Source organism: Artibeus jamaicensis, unplaced genomic scaffold (genome assembly GCF_021234435.1).
Source record: "Artibeus jamaicensis isolate MK-2021 breed Jamaican fruit bat unplaced genomic scaffold, CSHL_Jam_final contig_797, whole genome shotgun sequence".
NCBI classification, from domain to species: domain Eukaryota; kingdom Metazoa; phylum Chordata; class Mammalia; order Chiroptera; family Phyllostomidae; genus Artibeus; species Artibeus jamaicensis.
In genome coordinates this window covers 14,828,512-14,847,280 of record NW_026521977.1, presented here as the reverse complement: position 1 = coordinate 14,847,280, position 18,769 = coordinate 14,828,512, and the positions used below count along the sequence as shown (strand labels likewise).

The following is an 18,769-nucleotide window of genomic DNA, read 5'->3' as shown; positions in this document are numbered from 1 at the left end:
CTTGGTGGAAGTCCTATTTTTTTTCTTTTTAATGAAAAACTGAAGTGGGGCCCAGGGACGGGAAAGACAGAGGCTACATCAGAACTATGACATGCCCGGCTCATGCTCTGCCATGGGTGCAATGACAGGCGTAATCCCAAACAAAGGAGGAAATATGGGCCTTTGTAGATAAACTTAGGCTCAGGGAAAGAAATTTCAAAACTGCCTCAGGCAGCCGAAGAAGAATTGATTACTATTACTATAACCAATAATCATGAAACTACTATATACCAGGCACATTCTTTGTTTACCAGTGTCCCAGCACCTGAAAATAGAACCGCTGACTGGAAACTGTCCGCACGGAAGACCTGACACCGAGGGGGCCAGAGCCCTTTCCCTCTGCATCCATACGCTGGGGACCAGAACTGCATGCCCGATCCCTGCCAAGAAGAGGAGGGTTACCAGGTACATTTTTAAGTGTTTTAACCCATTTAATATTAATAGTGGTCCTCTGAAAACAAATACTATTATTATTCCCAGTTGAAAAATGAGGCACACAGAAATGAAATAACTTGCCCAATTTCACACAGCAGTATAAGTGATGGGAGGTTTAAACCCTGGGCTTATCCTTGGTGTTAGGGCGCTAGCTCTGCTGCTGTGCTTGAAGACAAAGAAGAACAGGACCAGGTGTGGCATCCGGCTGACTCATCAGATCTTCTCCCCTCCATAACCTCAGCACAGAAGGGCAAATTACGTCTTCCTTACAAGCTTCATGTAAAGAGATAAAACATGCAATGTATTTTGCACCAGGCCTTACGGGTGGGAATTTAGCGATACCTAATGATTTTTCAGCTGTTCTTTGTGTGTTTATATCTCATTGAGAAAACGAGGATTTTGTAGAGAAAAATGGAGTGCCAATGTTGCCCGTGAGGCACTAGATTTAACTACACATTAACTAGTTTTCCTAATAGAAAAAAAATGGCCTACATATGAGCCATCCATTGCTCTCCTCATGAGAATTTGGGAAACATATTGTTGGGACACTGAATTTTCTATTTCAAGTTTTCTTTTTGAAACCTGAGAACTTTGATTACAACCCAAAAGATAACTTGTATCTGGGTGATTCTCAATGGAGGCAGCTCTGCACCATGGGGTGGGGATTGGGAAATTTATGGAAGTGTTTTTCTTGTGAAATTACTGGTAGAGGGGACTCTACTGGCTGTTAGTGGACTGGGACCAGGGACTCTTAAAAGTCATGGGTATTATGTGGGTTGTCCCCTGTGTGAAGAGTTGCTCCCTTTCCTGCATGACAGTGGATGATCCCACTAGGGTGAAATATAGGCACATCAAACAAATGACCTATTTATAATTATTATTAGAGTTTAAACATTGGACTGAAATTTACATATTAACAAAGTATGCACTGAATTTTCCAACAAAGCATCTATCATGTAAATAAAGAAAACTTCATTCTGTGTAATTCACCCTTTGAAAATATCGCATCATTGATGGCAACACCACTCAGGGTACTTGCATTAACAATATTCCACCTCCTTATCATTCTGCATCTGTGCCTGTCACATTCCTAGACATTCCATGTATAAATGCACACGTCCGATTTCTTTAGTACATGTGAGCCTTTAGTAAATGTTCTAGTATAGTTGTAGTTAAACATTTACATATCGTCTTAGATGTTAATTTATATTAAAATGTTTTTATTTCCATCATGCTGTACTTAAAGCATACTATTAATCTTTTTTTTGAAATTTTAGATATAGGATGGAAAAGGGAACATTACAAACTAGTGCTTATAGAAAGGAGTCATTCTGTTTGACAGAGTTGAAGTGTTCTGATGTGGTGAAGTTAGTTGTGGAATCTTATTTCCTGCAATAAAAAACACTGCTATTTGGGCCTGTGTCTATTAAAAATTATAATCATTTGACTTGGCTGAAGTTTATCAGTAATTGCTGATAAAGGAGAATTTGCTGATGATTTGACTAGTACAGCATTTCCTCCAGTGAGTTCTGTGAAACTCTAGTTCTAAATGAATTGATATTTATATACAGGAAAAAAAGAAGTATCTATAGTAAATTACTTTGGAAAATGTCTGGGAGAATAACCTGACTTTTTTTATTGCAGGAGAACCCTTTTCCTTTATTCTACTAACTGTGTCCAGCCCCCACCCAGTACTTTAAGGATCTGCATCTGTTTTTCTACTTGGGATTCTAATGGGGCTTCATTGTTAGGCATATGGCCCAGTTCTGGCTAGTTGTAGTCCCCATCCCCTTGGCAAAGAGGTATATCTACATATTAGTATGTATCCAAAGTGGACCAATCAGAATCCAGGGAATCCCTTGGGATTGTTTTCACACTCCAATTAGATAGAAGAGCATCCCTCCACCCAGGCCACAGCACTACTGAAAGCAAGGTTGGAGCTACTAATGGATAGATTTCCCACCATGTGGAAAATGCCTTCTGAAGAAAATGAAAGTCTTGGTAGTACTGAACAGGGCCATTTTTCTGCTTATAAACTTGTTACTTGAGCCTGTCAAGTCATTTCAGTAAATGGATGCTGATATACAACTCAAAGTCAGCCTGGGATGAAGTCCTTGCTCCTGGACAACCACCCATGTGACCTTCACAAGTCCCTCTGAGACTCGAGAGATTCACCCATAGAATGCCACAAGATAGCTGGTTGGCTTACCCCTGAGCTTGCTGAAGAGAGAACATGCAGTAGTACATATGAAGACATATGAGCATGCTGAGATAATACATGTGATGTGCCCAGGCACACCTGCCCCCAACACATGCCATAAATCTATTTAGTCATTAAATCAAGTCCATTTATTTTTCAAAGTTGGACTTATCTCAGTCTAGCCAGTCAACTGGCGTTTTCGAAGTTTGGACATCAGAATGAATCTCTTTTTTTCCAAACCGAGGAAAACTATGTTGCCAAGATACAAAAAGGAAGATAGATTAAAATTTTTTTACAAAGTTGGTCTCAAAATCACTTGCACCCATCTATAATCCCATGGAGGATAAAGTTGTGCTTATTTCAAAAATCTAAATTTCTGGGTCCTACTCCAGATCTTTTTTGAATAAGAATAAGGCCTTGGTGCCTAAAAATATGCATTGTAAGAAGCTGCCTGAATGACACTCATGCCTACTGAAGTTTTATACCTACCATGTTAATGGAAAGAGCCCCAGCAATAAATTGAGAAACTCAGTGTTAATTAAAAGCCACCAATTGCTTAAGAGTGCATAGAAAGTTTGATATCAGGCTAAAAATGTACTAATTCATAAAGTTGTATGGTATATTATTTCTTAAATATTACAGAAAAATATGTGTAAGATGCTTCCGTTTCTAATAGACTTTATTTTTGGAGCAGTTTTAGGTTCACAGAAAAATTGAGCGAAAAGTGCTTGCATTTTCAAAAAAACAATTAATTTCTGGTATAAGCATAGAAAAAGGGGGGGCTCTATACCTAATAGTAGCAATTATTTTAGAAGGCTTACAAAGCACTTCCTACATGTTTATATGCTTGAGTATTTATATGGAGACCATGTTACTTATGTCATCAAGAAAGCAACTATAAAATGTCTATCGCCCATCTATCTATTTCCCTATCACTTCATCTATCACCCATCCATCCTCCATCTCTGTGAAAGAACATCAGTTGCGTCTCAGATTTTAACTCCCAGTTGGCCTTCCAACGCCCTGGGTCATGGGAAAGCAGTGTGGTGGTCAAAAACTCTGATCTCTGCCTTCGAAAGACCTGGATTCCAAACCTGACTCCATCACTCTTTGGTGCCTTAGTCAGGTAATTCCCCTCATTCCACTGAGGCTTTGTTTTGTCATGTGTAATTGAGGATAAAAATGCCTATCTCAATCCTTAGAAAAAAACTATAACCCCTATTCAATCATGAGGAAAAAAAAGATCAGATAAATTTCAATAAGTGGGCATCCAAAAAAGATACCTGATCACAGTTCTTCAAAACTAAAATCTGAATAAAATATGGACTTTAGTTAATAACAATATATCATCGTTGGTTCATGTATTATAACAAAGGCACCCTACTAATATCAAGTGTTGAAAAGAAGGGAAACTGCCTGTGGGGTATATGGGAACTCCCCGTAATATCGTATTAATTTTCCTGGAAATGTAAACCTCTTTTTAAAAACTAAAAATGAAAATAAAAGTGTTTCCAGGGAGTTTGTCTGATGCAAATGTTATGTGTTAGTACCTTGTAAGAACCCTGGGGACCCAATAAACAGTACTGGTTACTATTATAACTTCCTGTCTGTTTTTCTTTGTCCCTGTCTCTAACTTTGGGGATTGGAGTCAGGGCTCTGTAAGATTCCTTCCAGCTGGAAGATTCTGGGCCTGACTGCCCCCCTCTCCCTTGGCTTCTCTGGCTTAAATTCCTCAGGCATGATTTGCTAAGTGTGAGTCACGCTCACCATCCTTTCAGCTTCCGTGGGTTTGTCTCAGTGACGCCGTACCTTGCTATTTTCTTTCTTCACTATCCAGCTATATGCCACACTTAGGATCGTTCAGCAGTTTCTTTTATAAAACGATTGAGAAGCAGGATGACTGGCCACACACATCCCCACAAAGGCTTCCGAATGTATCCCACAAGATCCAGATGATGATGTCAAGCAGGGGTCCACTGCTGTCCCTACCACACTATCGGATCCCATGCTTCTGTGCCTGTTTTAAGAACGGCCATGAAGGGAGAGGAAGGGGCCACCAAAAAGTGCTCCAAGAGAGAAGGAAGTCCCCCTTCTCTACATAAACCCAGCATCCTCAGGCTGGCTTCCTGCCTGTGTCTTTTTAGGGCTGTTTTCCGTCCCATGGGCTCTCATGGGACCTAATTGTTTGCAGGGCCCCATCAACTCTGTCCCAAACAGAGAAATTAACTAAGTGCACGCTGAAGTATGTAGGCTTTTCTGTGGAGCCCCAGAATGGCTTTTGAGTCTCCCGAATGGAATTTCATACACGTGCTGGGTGAGGTGATTTATTATGGGAGGTAATGGAAATTAATTTCACTTTGAACCCTGGGACACCAGAAAATGCCTAAGTGCTGAGCCATTTTCTGTAAGTAGACTATAAAGCTGCTACTGGCTTCTGACTGGGCGGCAAGGTGGCGATGACCGCTTGTAAAACAAGGAGCTGGAAGAGGAGGTTAATGGGCCCTGGCTGTCACGCTGCCTCCAGTGCTCACCCTACCAGGCCCTGCTGTCAAGGGACTCTTAGCCTTCTTGGTGCCGCAGAGAAGGGGGATGCCAAACAGTCCCTGTATGCTGAAGGACAGCCAAAAGAGAGGAGAGAAAACATTCTTCAGGGGCCAATGACTGTGTTTGACCATGGGCATTTGGCTGGGTAGGGTGGCCCCATCCTGGGAGTTCCCTTAGTAGGAAGCAGAATGGCTCAGGGCTATAAATGGGCCCCAAGGAGATCCTGTGTCTAAAGATAGCCTCAGCGTAGGCTCCCACTATTCCATCTGAGGATGGGGTTTCCCAGGAGTGCTCCTAGGCTCCAAGGTATCTTAACCCAGAGCCTTCTGATTTAGAATTTTTAAAAGGCATCCCAGCCATTATTAAAGGGCACGAAATCCAGGGACTCCAGTGAAGCCATTCTACAAACATAGTCATTGCAACACAATTGTGAGGCCTTGGTTAAAAGACCCTAGGGTCTTCTGGGAGATTGGGCTCCTTTTGGAACTCATGTAAAATTCAAACATGTGCTCACCGTATTGAAGGATCACTCACTACCTAATGTACTATATAAATATTCATATATATACATAAATTATTTCATTTATTGTTTGTTCACCTTCATCATAATGTTTTATTCTCTACAATATTCCTAGAGCTTAGAACACTGCCTGGCATACAATAGGCCCTTAATTAATGCTTGTTGAATAAATGAACCATAGTAAGTATTTGGGAGAATGAAGCACAGAATGGGCCTTCAAATAATTTTCAACTTATTAGAGAAAGCAAGCATTGATTTCTCTCATCTGTTTATTCATTGTCCCAACATTTATGAGTATTTACTAAGTATCAGGTACCATATGGGGCTTAACAGTGAATGAGCTATACCCTGGGCCGCATCTCAGAACCAGGAAAAGCTGAGCTTCTGAAGAACAGCAATGGTTGGATCTGCTGAACCGTGTGTACCTTGTAACTTATCAGAGTTCCCTTCTATTATTTTCACAAAGAAGCTCGGAGTTGATTTATTAACCCAGATGTGGTCACCACACTTGCATGTCTGCTTTTCTATGTATAAACTCTACCCTTCAACCATTCTACACCATGTTTCTTTCTCCTATGAGTTTTAATTTTTGTTCTAGTTTTCTTTTTCTTTCTGTAAGAGAAAATGTTAAAAAATGTCTATAACCATGAAGTGCCTCATATAAATAAAAGAGTATTTTGGTCTATTTGTAAGTACATCACATGACAATAGCTGGCCATATTTTTGCCAAATTTGGAGACCGTTTGGGATTATGAGACCTAAATAGGTCTCGTGTGTTGTACATGAAATTCACTTCAGGAAATCATAAGAGCACATTAAATATTTGAGCAGTTACCCTCCTGAGCGGCTGGCAATAAGGTACATGAGGTCTAAAGTGCTGACCAACCAGAAAAGATGCACCATAAATATTAAGACACCATCATCAGAAATAACAAAGCTTAATTCCAAATCTAAGTCCCAAATTGCAAGTCACAAGTGCAAAACTCTTCAAATGGCTATTTCTCCCACAGGCAACAATCTTCAATATGAATTAGGGTAAAGAGCAGCAGGGGTTAATTACTTAAATAACAATTAAATGGCTAATGGCTGATCTCAGCAAACTGGGAAGGCCATCTAGTATAGAAATAAAACAAAAGATATTTTTGGCACCTTAAAGACACTATGAACACAAAGAAAAATGGTCCATAAGGAGTAGGAAGTTCATACACCTAATGTGCAAGGTAGAAAAACATTGTGAAGGGAATGAGGCTTAAGCTTTATAGCTCATTTGCATCGGTCCCTTCCAAGTAACATGTTCGAGTGGTTGTATGTCTTTTAAGATTTGTAATGCTACACTCAGTTGCACTTAGTTAAGATCATCCTTTCCCCCACAACACCCTGACTCTCACACTCAGCACATGCTGAGTGGTGTTGGTATGTCCATAGACATGTTGAAGATCCCAGGGGAAAGTTGAATTGGGGACATAATGAACTTGGGTTTGGTGGTATGGATTCATGTGCATCAAGGTCACTTTCCTATATATTTATGATTAGCCATCCTGGTGTAGAAGTAGCTTCCAGAAATAATTCTATTGCTTTCTGTGCCGACTCACCTGGTATCATGACATGAAGGTTCAAGGCCAGAAGTTACACAGTGATATGACTGTTTCCTGTGACACTGAACACCAGAAGCATGTGGAGAGTGGAGGAGAAACGAGGTTTGGAGTGCATATTGCCAGAAACTGGTCTGTGGAAACTCCGTCCAAATCTTATATCTTGATTAAAAAATTTTCCTAAACTTGACAATTCTAATAATTTACATGACATTAACTAAACAGTTGTGAAACTGAAAGAAAATTGTCTAAAGCATGAATAATTTGAACATATTTATAATAGCTGTGCTCCATAAAAACCATATCTGACCTTAACAATCAGATGAAGCCAGTGGGAGAAACATTAACTACCCCCTATCCTGCATAGCAGAGGCAGCCCAAGGCTCCTAGACTGGGAGGAAGCAGGCTCTCGAGTGTCTCTGGGAGCCCCCAGAGGACCCTGCAGCAGCAACAGAGGAGAACTGACAACACTTTCACAAAAGTGGTCTCCGTATTTGGGGACCGGCCTTTCTGAAAACTGAGGTCCTGGGGATGTTTCAACTCTAACTTACCAAGTGAACGTGTGAAAATGAAGCCTGACATGTACTTTCCTAGTAGAGAGGAACAGCAACAAAAAAAAGTGTAAATCCTTGGGTGGAAGGAGAGGGAGGCACTGATCTGCATGCTCTCTTTCCAGCATCCTCTCTGTTCTGGGAGAAGAGGAATCTCCCAGCAGTAGGACATGGGCACCTCTACTCCAGAGAAGATGACATGTAAACTGAGGAAGAGGAAGCCTATTTTTCCCACACATATTTGGATCTATAACTATTTGAGGTCATGAACCCACTTGTGAAAATAAATGGCCTGTGGTTCTTCCATAACATATTTGGGCAAAGGAAAGAAAGAAACTTCTGGTAGAAATGCTCCTGCTTGAGCTGCAGCTAGAACCGTCAGAAAATTGAGCACTGGCCTTCTCTAGCTTCTGCCAAGGTTCTCCTGAGAAACATGCCTATATATATCTAGGAAGAGATTTATTAAAATGAGATATGTACACACAATTACAGAGGCTGAGAAGTCCCACGATCTATCATCCACAAGCTGGAGACCTTAAAAAGCCAGCGGTATACTTTGATGGCCGGAGAGCCAGAAAGGATGGTGTAGATTCCAGTCTGGATCTGAAGGCCTGAGAACCAGAATCACTGAAGGCAGAGAAGATTGATGTCCCAGCTCAACCAGTCAGCTACTTCAGCCTTTCTCTGTCTCTTTGTTCTCTCAGGCTCTCAGTGGACTGCATGATTTAGCTCCCCAACATTGGGGAGGACCCACCAATTCAAACGCTAATCTCCTTTGAGAATGAACACTCTCAGATACACACCCAGGAATCATGTTTAACCAGCTATTTGGACATCCCATAACTCAGTCAAGTTGACACATAACATTAACTATCACAGTAACCCAGTCTTCAGGCCTCTGCCCTCTGTGGATCAGAAGCCAAGAAATACTCAGAGAAGCTTCTCTGGTCTTGTGTTTCCAAAAAAGCTTGGATTCTGGAATTCCTAGGCAGGAGTTCTGGTCATAAGTCTTTATTTCAAAGTTGGCCCATGGCTTTCAGGGACAAAGTTACAGAACAAAATAATTGGCTTTGAAGCCAGGCAGCCCAGGTGGATGCACTGAATTGGCTACTTTTTTGCTCTGCAACTGTAAACAAATTAACTTTCCTGAGCCCCATTCTCCTCGGAAAAATAGAGAATAAAGTCACCAGTGTACAACAATTGTTATGAGGGTGGTGCCTGGCTCCTGAACTCAAACATCTGTTAGTTCTGCATTAAGCTATTCACATCCAGCTCTTTACTTTTCTTCTATCACAGATACTTAGTCTCTTCTAAATACACCTTCCTCCAATTTCATACAGCAGATCCTAAATCTGGTCATGAGCCTCTCTGATTCAAGAGCTTCAAGATGGCCACCTCTGCCCTCCTGGTGGCTGACCTGGAAGAGAAGTGGCTTGTCTTATGTCTGGCCCACTTACAGCGACCACCAAGAGTGATGCTTTGTTAGGAAAATAACTCGCCTCGCTATGTCAGTAATTCCCAAATTTGAATCATGGGTCAACCTACTCTAAAGGAAAAAAATATCTCATACACCTCCAGTGTATGAGAAATTATTTTCAGTAGCATGTTATTTAAATGTGCACAACATAAAACCAAACATTTGCTTCCAGTCCTTGTGACTCATGAATAGAAAACCAATTTTAAAATTAAATACAAGTAAACTATAAGTGTAATAAGATTTAAATATATATTAACATCACAAATGATAGTATTTTGCTCAGCTAGATTGCCACTCTCTGTGTTATGAAGTGTCTTAACAGTACTATGTGCCCTATACTCAGTCCTCTCACCCTTTTATCTATTACAAGTGCTATGATTCCTTTGTACATGTGATGCGATGTTGTTTATCTTCACTTACTTGGTACATAATGATTAAGATAGATATTAATTCTGCCTGCTTCTGTTAATAGCTAGAAATAATTAAGCTAATACCACCTAATGATACTACCATTTATAGAGTTCATACTATGTGCCGGGCACTGTTCCAATATATTTACTCATTGAATCTTCATAATGATCCCATGAGTGAGGTACTTCAATTATCTCTATTTTACACATGAGTAATTAACTGAGGCACAGAAAGACTGTGTCATTTGCCCAAAGTCAGACATAAAGTGAATTGCTGATCTAGAATTCCAACCCAGACACCCTACATCCAGTGTCTTTGTTCTTAACCCATAAGAGTGCCTGAGGTAGACTATAAACATGAACATGAAGTGAATATGGTCATTAGAAGTATGCGTTATAAGCACTAGATCTTTGAAATCACCCCAAAGATACCCATATTACTTTTTTTAGAGTGCTATAAAAAATTGAAAATAATTTTCCATCAGTAACTTACAGATTTCTGGTAGTGTGTCCATAGAAGATTGCAGGATTCATCCTTAAAAAAAAAAAAAAAGAGAAAGAAACCTTTTAGAACTGCTCAGGAAAGCTAATGCCCCAACAATAATATCATCTCTTCTAACTCTGCCTCATTTTCTTAACCTCTTTGTATTTGAAGAAGCAAGGTATACTGGGTTCTTTGTCTGCAGTGAGTTCAAGCTGAGGATGGTTACCTTTGGACAGAACTACTATATCAAGAATTCATGAATGGGCTGGAGGGTTGTACTAAATGACCTTCAAGGTATTTCCAAATGAGAAATCATGATTTTATGAGAGCACCATGAGCCCCAGGGCTGTGAGGAGAAAAAGAGGAGGTGGAATTATCATAAATTAGCTGCTCAGAGAATGGAACCTGAGTTGTTTGTCCACAGACCTCTGAGAAGGGCCTGCATATCTCAGGGTCTCAGATGGACCCTCCTCCTCCCCAGCAAGAGCTGGTGCTAAGACTTCTGAAGCAGCTCCAATCAGCTGTTGTTGGTTCCCCTCCTGAGGCAGCACAGGCTGGTCTGGAACTGGGTTTACTTAAGAAAGTCAAGTTTGGTTTAATGTTTGAAAATCAATTTTATTCACCACTTTAGCAAACTAAAGGGAAAAAATTGATAATCTCAATAGATTTTGTTTTCAAGCATTTGACAAAATTCAATACTTATTCATGACAAAAGTCATGAACAAACTAAGAATAGATGGGAATTTCCTCAATCTGACACAGACTATCTGTGGGAAACCTTAGGCTAACATGGAAGTTAAGGTCAAAACAGTGAATGCTTTCACAATCAGGACAGAAAGAAAGCAAAGGTGTCTGTTCTCACTATTTGTGGCTAACATTGAACCGGGAACTGCAGCATGTGCAATAAGGCAATAAATAAAGATCATACAGATTAGAAAGGAAGTAGTAAAGCTGTCTTTATTAATACACAGCATAATTATATGCATAGAAAATTCTAACACTCTGTAATGGAGCTACTAGATTTAATAGGGGATTTAACAAGGCCTCAGGAAACAATGTCAATATATAAACTCAAGTATAATTCTATGGATTAGCAACAAAAAATTAGGAAATAAAAGTTTTTTTAAATGTCACTTATAACAATATCAATAAATATTGAATACTTAAGGATAAATATAATTAAGTATGTACAAGAGCACACTAAAATACAAGAAAAATAAAATACATTGTTGAAAGATTAAAGACCTAAATAATTGGAGAGAAGACTCATTATTCTTCTTATTAAAATGTCCATTCTCCCCAAGTTGACCTATGGATTTTACACCATCCCAATATAAAATCCCAGCAGATTTTTGGAAATTTGATAAGCTGATTCTAATATTTATGTGGACATGTACAAGATCTATTCTACATGTGGACATGTAGAATAGCCAAAACATTTTTAAAAGGAGGAACAGAGTTGGACCTGAAGCCTTATGATAAAGCTACAGTATTCAAGACAGTGTAGTATTGACAGAGATAGATATAGTCAGCAATGGGATAACAGAGAGTCCAGAAATAGACTGACATAAATATGACCAATAAATTGTTGATGAAGATTTCAAGGTAATTCAATAAGAAAATAAGTATCTTTTTAACTAATAGTATTAAAACCATTGAATACCCCCCATGTACACACACACACACACACACACACACACACACAAAACCCTGACACTTACTGCATATCATATACACACAGAAAACTTAAAATGAACTCATTACACAAGTGAAAAAACTAAAACTAGAAAACTTTTAGAAGAAAACTTTTTCAACTTGGGATTTCCTTGAACACAAAAATCACTAACTATTAAAGGGAAAATTGATACCTATTAACATCATTAAAAATAAAAGTTTTGCTTGTCAAAAGACACCACCAAGAAAATAAAAAGCTAAGTCAGAGGTTAGAATAATCCTTAATGCATATATAAGACAAGACTCTTCTCCAGAACAAGTAAGGTTACAATTCAATGATTTGTAAAAACCCAATTAAAAATGTGCAAAAGATTTGACCAGATTTCTCCAAAGAAGGTGTACAAGTGTTGAGTAAGCACATGAAAAATGCTCACCATCATTAGTCATCTGGGAAACTCGAAGTTTAAACCACATTAATAAGGCACCTCTACACACCCATCAGAATGGCTGAAAATGTTTTAAAATGACAAGGATCTAGAATAGCTGGAACTCTCATTCATTTTTGGTAGAAAAATAAAATGATAAATTTGTGATTTAAGGAACTAAAATTGGTGGGAAAGTAAAACAATTTGGAGAACAAGTTCAATAGGCTTTTTATTTTTTCTTAAAAAAAAACAAATTAGGCATACACATGACATATAACACAGCAATTCTACTCCTAGGTATTTATCCAAGGGAAATACAAACAGATATCCACACAAAGACTTGTACATGAATGTTTAGAGCAGCTTTATTCATAAAAGCTAAAAACTGGAAATAACCCAAATGACCCTCAACAAATAAGTGAATAAGCAAATTGTGGTTATACATACAATGGAATAAAATTCAGCAGCCAAAAAGAAAAAAAAAAAACTACTGATATATGCAATACCGTGGATTAATCTCAAAAACATTATGCTAGGCTAAAGAAACTAGACACAAAGGAGTACATCTAGTCTGATTCTATTCAGATGCAAGTCTAGAACAGGCAAATTTAATGTATTGTAACAGAAAGCAGGTTCGTTTTTGCCTGTAGCTAGGGAGGTGGGATTGATTGCAAAAGGGCATGAAAGAACATTCTGAGTTGCATAAAACTTTATATTTTTAATGTGGTGTGTTTACATGGGTGTATATGTTTGTCAAACCTCACTGAACCACACACATTTAAAATAAGATGTGTTTTATTATATCTAAATTATCTTTTAATGAAGTTGATTTAGACACAACATGAATTACAAAAGAATGGCAAACTGAATGGCTACAAGATCAACTTATTTTACTAGTGCACTAGGGTTACATGACGAACTACTACAGATTGGTGGCTTGACCAAACAGAAATTTATTTTCACATGATTCTGGAGGCTAGAAGTCTGACTTCAAGATATCAGCATAGCTGGCTTCTTCTGAGGTCTTTGTCCTTGGCTTATAATAATTGTTTTCTTCTCTTTGTCATTACTTGATAGTCTCTTTTGTGTGTCTGTGTCCTCATCTCCTTTTCTTATAAGGACACTAGGTCAGATTGCGTTAGAATCCACCTAATGACCTCATTTCACCTTAATCACCTCTTTAAAGTCCCTATCTCCAAACACAGTCACATTCTGAGGGAGTGGGGGTTAGAATTTTGAGGGGACACAATTCAGCCCATAACACCAAACATGTATTTTCATTTAATACATTTATGGTGACTATAATATATTGGTGATTCTGGGTTCGGTTGTTACAGGACTCTAAAGAATGATTGATTTAAAACTTTGCCTTTATTTTATGGATGCTAGCCCAGCTAAAGAAGAAAGGAAGGAAGGAAAGAACAAAGGAAGGGAGGAAGGAAGGAGAGAAGGTAGGAAGGCTGGGGTTGGGGAAGAGAAAAGTGAGAACATGGTTGCTTAAATGGTAAACTTCCAAATTTACAGTTATTAAGGGGTGAATGAAAATTTGAGATTTTAAGATTTGCCTTTCCATTATTATCTTATTGCAAGGGAACACTTGGAAGTCTCCTCCTTTCTGAATGACACATTTTCTGAGTTTAGGGCTAACACTATTGAAGTTATGCCCCCTTGAGTTTTTTTTCCCCAGAAGGAACCAAATGGGTTATACTTGTATTTCACAGCATATATAGAATTCTTCAAAAATGTGGTTCTTGTTTGAGTGAAAAAACATGAAGATAAAAATCATCCAGGTGTCAAATGAGTTGATTTTCCGTGACCACGTTCCCATACAATGAAGAACAGTATCTGAGAAAAAAAAAAAATAGACCCTGGCTGGTGTAGCTCAATGGATTGAGCGTGGGCCTGTGAACCAAAGGATCATGGTTCGATTCCCAGTCAGGGCACATGCCTGGGTTGCAGGCCAGTTCCTAGCAGGGGATGCACGAGAAGCAACCATACATTGATATTTTTCTCCCTCCCTCCTTCCCTTCCCCTCTGAAGATAAATAAAATCTTTAAAAAAATAGGGCTAGCAATATAAACCAGATCTCTCTTTTATTGATAGTCTATTCAGAAAGGGTAAGAATGATTTCACCCTCTTAGAAGAATAGTTTGAGCTGAGCAATTACCTTTACAGCAAAGGTTAAGCAATAGTGAACTCTACGTTTAGAATGAAATCTTTAATTAAATCCCTCCTGAACTCTAAAATATGTTCTTTAAGGCCAATTAATATTTTTCAGCCATTGACTTCAATCTTCCGGCACCTTTGAAAAGAGCATCAGCAAACACGAAGGTGCTGGGGTGGATGTTCAGTGCTTCCCAACCACTGTTTGGAAAGAAGAGAAAAATCAATCTTTTCCCAGACACCGCAAAAATATAAAAGTCACCTTCATGGCCATCCCTGCTCCCCCTCCAAACCGAGGACTCCCCAGACAGCTCAGTAGAAGTCAGATTTGCATAATGATTCTTTAGGCTTCTTGGCAAAGAAGGAGTGGGAGGGGGGTTTGCTGCTGTCATTTAAGTTCACAGACAAGACAACAAGATTAGAAATATTGATTGGGAACAGTGATAGAGCAGGAAAAAAAGCTGACCTTTTTCTTAGAAGTGCTGGGAAGCTTCCCTAAGGAGGGGGGATTTGAGACACTTAGGTTACATGTTAAGGAACTAGTTGGAGGTGGCAGTGTTAGAATTTTTAAGTCTGTGACACTGTATAAGATCAATCAGATGTCTTTCTAGTCAGTCCCAAGTGGGATGACCACAGGTGCTGATTTGCCTGAGACAGTCCAATTTACTCTTGTTGTCCCTGGGTAATTATTAATTTAACACTTTTCATGTCCAATACAGATGATAAGTTAATTACATAGCCACATTAGGTGTAATAGACTTTTCCCAACATTTTCAATACAGGGTATAGGAGAAATCGAAAGAGCCAGGCCACATGTTCTAGAACATAAGTGAAGCAGACACCTGCGGGGAGCGAGCCCTTACCAGCCTTGGTGAGGGAGGTAGCAGCAGCACTGGAAACCGCAGAGTAGAGGACAGTGCCAGCGACAAGAGCAGAGAATTTTTATGGCTTCCAAGGAAGCCATCTGGATGGCAGTAGGGTGGTAGTCCGGGGTGAGGTTTTGGGGGGCACTCCTAAGATTAATGCATGGTATTTTTAATTAAGACCATTGCTATTTGAGTTGGCATATTCCCAGGGCTAGTTTCATAGGCATGCAATGAAGACCCTGCCTTCAGAAGAACGCAGGTGTTAGGGTTTCATGTTCTACCGTTGCCGTATTGAAATTCTTAATAATTTTATCTTTGATGCTGTGTTTCAATGTCAAGTCAGGTGAGACAACAAAGCATGTTCCAAGGACTTAAATTCTTAGCTCATGTGTGTCCTGCCTCCTGCTGCCTCCCTGCCTCTCTGGGGCGGGTTCCCAGTAGCTCACTCTCGTGCCCCCAAGTGCCAGCCTCCTTGACCTCCTTGTCCACATCCCAGCCACCCTCTCATTCTAGCAGTGTCCTGGGTGCAAGCACAGTTGGATCCAGGTTCAGGTGAGCATGGTGGCATGATGACAGCCATTCCTGGGGGGCTGATGCTACCTTGGCTGTGCCCCAGTACCCAGCACATCAGCCTTCTATTGAATTTATAAATTAGGCAGAGTAAAAGTTTAACAATAACCAGTAATAATACGATGATAGTAATATACTTTAACAGACGTTAGACAAGGGTTACTTGGACACAAGCACTGTGACAGCGTTCGGATAACCTAGACGACTACTAAGTGACTAATGGGCCGGCAGTGCACACAGCGTGAGGACACTGGACAAAGGGATGATTCATGATCCCAGATTTCATCATGTTACTCAGAACATCATGCAATTTAAAACTTATACATTGTTTCTTTCTGGAATTTGCCATTTAATATTTTTGGATCACATTTGACTGAGGGTAACTAAAACCACAGAAAGCAAAACCTCAGATAAAAGGGAACCGCTCACTGTACTGGCCCTTGCTCTCACTCTGATTAGCTCCGTTCATTCACATCTGTCTTTGAATCTGGGAATCCAGAATTCCCGCCCCTCTTTGGACTTGTAGAACATTTGGGATAATGGAAAAGATATGTTTACAGTTACATGTCCTGGATTGAATCCTGCCTGTTATTCACTAGGTGCATAAACTTGGGTGATTTGTTTCAGCTCCCCAAGCATCAGTTTTCTCATATGTCAAATGGGGAAGTAAACTCTGAACTTCAGGTCCTTGATGGCCCAGGCTAGTCAGGCGCCCAGGAGCCAAACCTGGTTTCTGGGCAGTTCAGGCTGGTAGCCCCATAGCTGCATTACTAGACACACTCAAAGCCTTTTTCACCATGTTTTTAGGTCAGAAAGTTTGTCATCTCCTCTCCTTCAAAATCTAACTGGTGTTCTATTTTCCCTCCCAGAGCTTGCATCTGGATAGAACAGTGATTTTCAGCCACCCTGCCACAAGAATTTTTAAAACATGCAATACCTGACAAGTTAGAGGGCCTCTTTTCCCTTAGATTATCAAATTTAAAAAATGACAACAGCCAACGCAATAGCCATCTGGTATGAATGAATCAAAATTATACCTATATGTTTGTCAAATCAGCCAAAAATTGAATACATTAAAAAATTGAATATATTTTTGGTGTGCTGCAGAATTTTAGTAATTAGTATATGAGTGCTATAAGATGAAAAAGGTTGAAAATCGCTGAGCTAGAGTCTCTCTCTTTGTCCACACCTTTCCAAATGACTGCTGGTTGGGATAGTCTGGTAGTATTGATTTTTGTTTATCCCCAAAGTATCTCCATTTACATAGCCACCCAGCTACATGGATTAGGCCACAGGCAATGATGTTCTCCGCTCAACCCGGAACCACCCCCTCATCCCAATCCCTTGCTTCGCTCATATTTTCAGACTCTGCCAGAGCTAAGACCCTGAGCCTCCTCTTTGCATGAAGGGAGACTCAGCATCACGACTGTGTTACCTTTCCTTTGCACTCCCCGCCCTACCTCTGTTTTACCTTTGACCTATTGTGTGGACTAAAGACACAATGCTGAGTTACCTGGACATCTTAATCATTGTATAAATAAAAGTTTTTAATCATTGCTTGTTGTACCAGAAGTCATCATATTTCCACGAAGCGTCCTTTGCTCATGAGCTCAGAGCTGGAGATGATAGAAGCATTCACATAGATATCTTGCTCCTCCCCTGGGAGAAAGGGAGCAGCGGCCTGGAGGCTGTCCCCATGGCTTTATAGGTGTGAACCACAGGCATCAAGATGCTGAATGAAGCTCCTGCAGATCAGGGAGATTCTGTGAATGAGGCTCTCAAACATGGGCTGGCTTCCTTCCCGCGTGGTTTTACAGTGGAGGGGATTTATGTCTTGGCTTTTCCTGTCAGAAGCCTCCGAGTCATGATATGATGATGAGTCTAATCCCCAGGGATTTGGGTGTGAAGACAGAGTGGTTTTGGCTGCCCTCCTCTCCCCTCACATCTCTGCAGCGAGGCAGTGTGCCTGAGTCAGGCAGGATTCGGAAATGAGGTCTGCACCTGGTTGCAAAACCAGCCTGGGGGAAATCCGCCTGATTATAGGTTTTAAGAAATGACCTTCCTGTGGTTCTGGCTCTCAGCTGAAAAAAACCACAAATTAGTGGGTCAAGATTATTTGTGGTCTTTTGACTATATACAATGAAATAATCCTCAGAGAGAGCAGTCAAAATCATCACTTTTATTGCCTAGCACAGGGCCTGCCACATTGCAGAAACTCAAATTTGTATTCAAAGAATGAATCTGTTCAGCCAGTTCTGAGAGACAAGACAGGGAAATGGATGCTTACATTAAAGCCAAATGTCCCTCTCATGTGCAGAGGAATCGAAGAGAACCTTACTATTTGGAAACCTTTATGACATACTTGATCCATCTCTTCCCTCCTAAAGGCTGTGCCCCTGCCTCTCCAACTCACCTGCAGCCTGGACCATTGTACTATTTTCCTATTCTTCTATCTGATTCCAGCATCGACCAGGTTCTTCTGCCATCCCCATCCTTCCTTCAAACTGCCACCAGGGTCTTATTTCTAAAATTCAAGTAGAATCATGATTCTCTTCCAATTGTAATTCTTCAATGGCTTCCTATTTTCCACTATAGTGTTCTCAGCTCCTTACATCCCCAGATTCAAGGAAAAAAATCTTATTCTTGCCAAGCTCTGGATATACGAATATCCTCTCCTTTCTCTGAAGTGGCAGAACACCAGTACTCTGAAGATTGAATACCTGGTGTGTCAAGAGGAATTTGTCTGCCCTTATGTTGATGGTGTGCATTATCAAAACATTGGGGATTTATAATGTTGAAATTCTTTGAAATATATATAT

General features: G+C 40.0%; 1 non-coding gene across 1 annotated transcript; it reads right to left on the bottom strand.

Annotated features, from left to right (window-relative positions):
- Nucleotides 1-290: 290 nt before the first annotated feature.
- On the bottom strand, nucleotides 291-436 carry LOC119049910 (small nucleolar RNA SNORA57). The gene has a single exon (XR_005082638.2). It is a non-coding gene; the product is annotated as a small nucleolar RNA SNORA57 (small nucleolar RNA).
- Between the last annotated feature and the right edge of the window lie 18,333 nt (nucleotides 437-18,769).